Here is a 5,282-nt window from a genome sequence, read left to right on the forward strand (position 1 = left end):
GGAATTTCTACGAGGACACTCTTACTGAAAGATGAGGTCGGATCGTATTCGACATCCACATACGGATCACCTTTCCGTACTTTTCAGCTCGTCGGACATGTAACGTCACCCGTTGTCGCGAATTCGTAAAGAAACACGAAATAAAGGGGAATTGTGAAAAATGGCCATTTTTTGGTCCCGCGTGGAAACGAAAAATTCACGCGGGACATTCAAGAGTACCTCCTAAGGAGCAAAAAGTGTTACAAGCATTTATGCGAAATATGACGCGAAAGCTGTGAAAAATTAACGCAAATATGAAAAAAATGGTAAAGTCAACAAACGTGACGTCGGTTGCTGTTTTCATTGCTCGATTGCAGATTGGCAGATTTTCTCAAGAGTTCTATTCAAGATTGATGTATACCTTGAAGAAGATAAAGATGAAACGTAACGCTTACACGTGAGTTCGATCATTTTTCGATTATTTTTCTCAATTTTCTCGTCACATTTCGGATAAATGTCTCTAACATTATTCGTTCCTTAGGAAGTACATTTAAATATCCCGCGTGAATGATTTATTTCCATGCGAGACCAAAAAATGGCCATTTCCCGACGTCCTCCTTTCAGAAACGTTTTCAGAAAAACCTGCTAAAGCGTTGAAACATCATTACCAAAAGTAAGAAAGTGTTTAACGAAGGTAAAAGAGACTCGTTTACGAAATCTCCGAGAGAGGGTCAAAGCTCCTCGCGAATAGTACAGCACTTGATGCTTTTTCAACCCTTTCGACACTTTCGCAAGAGACAATAAAAACTCCTCGTCGCGAGAAGTGTTAACGAACCATTCGGGTTCGACTTCCCTACTCGCCTGCTGTTTATCTGAAAACTTAGCTTCGACAAACAGCAGAGAGCGCGGTAGAGTTGGATGAAAAAGAGAGACAGAGAGAGAGAGAGAGAGCGGGGGGAGAGGAAAAAAGGAGAAAAAAAGGAACTTGCTCCGGTCGGTGGCGAAGCGACGAAAATGCGAAGGGGGATGAATAGAAGCACGGAAAATGAAGCAGAGAAACAGCGAGCATGGAGGAGGAGAGGGGAGGGGATGAAGCAGAGGCAGCAGCCGTCAAAAGTTGCCGAACTAATAGGACGATTTTCAGCGCGGAGCGTTTAATTAAATTAATTATATGCGCGCCTCGGTCGTAATATAAATTGTGAGCAAGCGTCGGGGACGAACATGAAGGGGGTGAGTTCCGGTTGAGCCGTGGGTGGGGAAGGGTGGGAAAATGCCGTCAAGCTGCGATCGCCAACTTTGATAGTTACGTTTCATCCATCTATCCCCCAAATACGTTTTCCGCGGACTGCTTCGACGTAAAGTTCGAAATCGGAACGAGTACGATTCGTATGTCTATATATATGTGTGTGTGTATGCACATCCGTGGTTGTCCGATTAAAGTTACGGTTTTGACGCTTCGGGCGGAGCAAGACAATGGCGTTTCGGCGTGAACGTAACCCGGTGTTATCGTTCACGTGGTCCGCGAGATTCAATTTCAACCCGATTTATCCGGATAATGTCAGCCGATCCTTGGCCGTTAATTAACCGAACGTATTTCACTCGTGTAGCGAGAGAGTTCGTGGGTTTTTAAGTAACTGGGAATTGCTATCGCGTTATTTTTATGGGAAGACGCTTTGAGAAGAGCACCTTTCTGCTATCACGATAAACAAAAAAAAAAGGTATTAACATGTAGTCCCATTCCTAAGTATTAAGACACATATAGATGGCGAAGCAAATCTGAATATTCGTTAAAAAATCATCAAGATATTAAAAAGAATTGTTCAGTCGAGAATTTCATGGTGTAATGGTACATATAATTTTACTGATACATGACATTAACTTTGGGGACGAAATATAATTTCAATCATATAATACTTTTTTAAACGTAATGGGTATCCTAATGCTTGTGAATACCAGTGTATCTTTTCGCTTTGATTCGACCATTTGAGAAAATCTGCATAAAAAAAGGATCTCTGCACTACAAATCTTGAGATTTGAAATACAGAAAATTCTCTACAAGAGTCAGTAAGTTTGGATTCTACAAGTGACAGTAGAGAGGGTCCTACGCCTAGGCCTGCGTCATTGCTGCGCCCATGTTATCTCGCTCGCAATCAGTCAAGAGTGTAACGCTACATCAGTCGGTTTCCTTTACGAGATTACACGGCTCGACAAATCATAATAGAAAAATATGATTTCTTCAATTTTACTTTCTTTCATCTTGAATTTTTTTAACATGTTGGTGAGATTTTTCTGATGAAAATGATATCAAACACGATATAATTTGAATAACATTCACTTATTAACACGTTCACTGTCACGCCAGATTTACAGGTGCTGTCAGGCTGCCACAAGAAAATACATTTTAAGCACAGGATTATAGTATTATGCTTTATAATTTTCTTTTTTTTTGAAAATAATGTCTAGCTAGCTATGACGTTCAAAATTTTTAGTTGACAACATTTATTTTATTTTAATTATTCTAAACATTTGAGGCACTCCATTTGACCACCATGGCCATATCGAGGAAACAATCTAACGTTAAAACTTATTGAGTGATTAATTTAATTTCATAATATATCGCTTTAACGAGCCACCGTTTGGTTGCCAATTGTTTATCACATAGTCGGCCTACCTCCACGTAAAAAAAAAAAAAGGTAGGGTCGATTCGACAAGTGTCAGTAAAATGTAGGATCGATAGCAGCAGAAAAGCTGCTAAACAATTAGAATTAAATGTAACGATAGAAATTATTGCAATAATGCGTAATGCAATTGAAAAATCGCAGAAAAGTCTGATACAAATGTTTGAAAAGTAAAATATATAAGATGAGATACAGTATCTTACCACGTAATGTAACTTTTTATTGTGTAACATATTAAAAACACTGTTTGGGAAAAATTTGTCACAGAATTGCATTTCTTATTTAATCTTCCTTTACTGCTACTTCTTGTGAAATTTTATGTCAGAAAATTGAAGAAATTCTTCTTTGTGTTACGTAGACAATTGATTGCTAATTTGCTATTGACAGATCGATGTTAAAATTTGATGTTAAATGGAACTCTCATATCTAACATAGTATCTGAATAATTTTTCAAGGTATTTTATTAAGAAACGCGCACATAGTGTTCAATTTTCTATCTTAGAATTAACTAACTTTATCTTACGAACTACTTAAAGTTCAAACTTTCAACTGTGTGTGAGAATCAGAGTGTACACGGGTACGCGTAGTTCTTAGCTTGGTATCCTTTTGCAAAAGTGAGAATTTTCTTTGGAAAAGGATACCAATTACCAGGTCCCACCACGAGGAGGTGACTACGCAAGGGACCCGACAAAAACAAGGGCCCTACTGGCAGCTCTCTATCTTCAGAGATACGCGATTCTCATTCGTAGCAAAGGAGATAAGACACTTTATCAAAAATTCGTGTTCTTAACATAAATTTTTAAGGAGTGTCTTATATTTTATTTGAAATTGCAACGCTAATCATTTTGTCATAGTTAATTTAAAGATTGGAAAAATTCAATGCTCTCCTTTGATAGGGTTTCAAAAAATTATAAATCGCGGTCAGATTGAATTCAGAGCGCAACGAGAAATTCGCTATCATTCTAAAGAACCAGCGAGCATACACGACGAATTTACTCGCGAGTATCGCGCGCTACTCGCGAGTGATTAAGTCGCGAATAAACTCGCAGGAACTGAGTGATCGAGAATTTAATGTTCTATGTTTCGAATCGACGATAGCAAAATGTAGAAAGCATTTTTAGTAATTAGCTACGAATGAGAAACGCGTATCACTGTAAGAGAGCGCGCACATTGTACTCGATACAATTTTTCTATCTTATAGTTACTTATTTTATTTTATGGACTACTTAAAAGTAAAACGCACGCATCCCACGACGTCCATCGGCGGATGAATAGAATTATTTTTTATTTTCTTAGGCTAATTTATTTTACCTTATCAACTACAATCCTTAAAATTAAAACTCACACACACGGTTCTTAACTTAGAACTTCGCTTACTTGCTAGTTTAATTTTGGAAAAGGAGAATTTTTAAGAAATGACGCGAATTGCCTAAGATTCACCACTAACAAGATTCGTCATTACGTCAAGAATCCTATTGATTTACTTGGATATTCCATAATTTCTTACTGAATATGTATTCGACAAAGGACGTCGAGGATTGGTATAGTTCCTGATTTTCTAATTGAACTAAAATTCGAAATAGTTGGTGGAAACTGTAGAAGCTTTATTATAAATTGGAATAGATCGATGGGCTATTGTGGAATAATAATTAGCAGTGACAATTGTTTGACACAGTTACCTATGGGTTACCACAGAATGTTCATTAAGCAAATCTCTCGCATCAATTATATATTTTCGTTTTGTAATTTTTCTAGCTAAAGGAATACTTGTAACTTCTGAAAATTAGTAAAAATTAAGAAATTAGAAATTTTGTAACTTCTGAAAATCAGTAAATTGGGTTATTCATTGCAAATAAATAAATTACGAGTGTATATTCTGGAAGAAAGTGGTAAAATTTCTGAACTGGAAATAATACATAATGAATATAAAAAGAAAAGAAAAAGGAAATATGCGACTCACCATTCACAGAACTCACAGCTGACCACTGCAACATGGACTTGGTTGCATCTCATCTTCCTCTCAGATCCATGGAGTCTGAAATTCCCTCAGTGAACCATTTGCATCCTCTAAGCCTTGAATTTTAGTTCCATCAGCTAGATTTGAGTCCTCCAAGCCTCGAAATTTGGTTCCACCAGTGGTCCAATGCCAGATTGAGTGACTCAAAGTCAGATTTAAAGATCCACAGCCAGATTGAGAGATCCACAGCCAGATTGAGAGATCCACAGCCAGATTGAGAGATCCACAGCCAGATTGAGAGATCCACAGCCAGATTGAGAGATCCACAGCCAGATTGAGAGATCCACAGCCAGATTGAGAGATCCACAGCCAGATTGAGAGATCCACAGCCAGATTTAAAGACCCAAAAAGCCAGATTGAAGGACCCAATGCCAGATTGAAGGACCCAATGCCAGATTGAAGGACCCAATGCCAGATTGAAGGACCCAATGCCAGATTGAAGGACCCAATGCCAGATTGAAGGACCCAATGCCAGATTGAAGGACCCAATGCCAGATTGAAGGACCCAATGCCAGATTGAGAGACCAAAAAGCCAAACTGAAGGACCCACCAGACTTAGGAAGCTGTGGAAGTGTCGCGCGAAATTGTGTACGGATCGCGATTTCTTT

The 5,282-nt window shown here is 38.3% G+C and overlaps 1 protein-coding gene across 1 annotated transcript in view; it reads right to left on the reverse strand.

The window, feature by feature from the left end:
* Positions 1-5,282, reverse strand: part of LOC108571202 (homeobox protein cut) — a 147,778-nt gene that overhangs the window by 57,212 nt on the left and 85,284 nt on the right. The window lies entirely within an intron of this gene.

This window comes from Habropoda laboriosa, unplaced genomic scaffold (assembly GCF_001263275.1).
Source record: "Habropoda laboriosa isolate 0110345459 unplaced genomic scaffold, ASM126327v1 scaffold120, whole genome shotgun sequence".
Classification (NCBI taxonomy): domain Eukaryota; kingdom Metazoa; phylum Arthropoda; class Insecta; order Hymenoptera; family Apidae; genus Habropoda; species Habropoda laboriosa.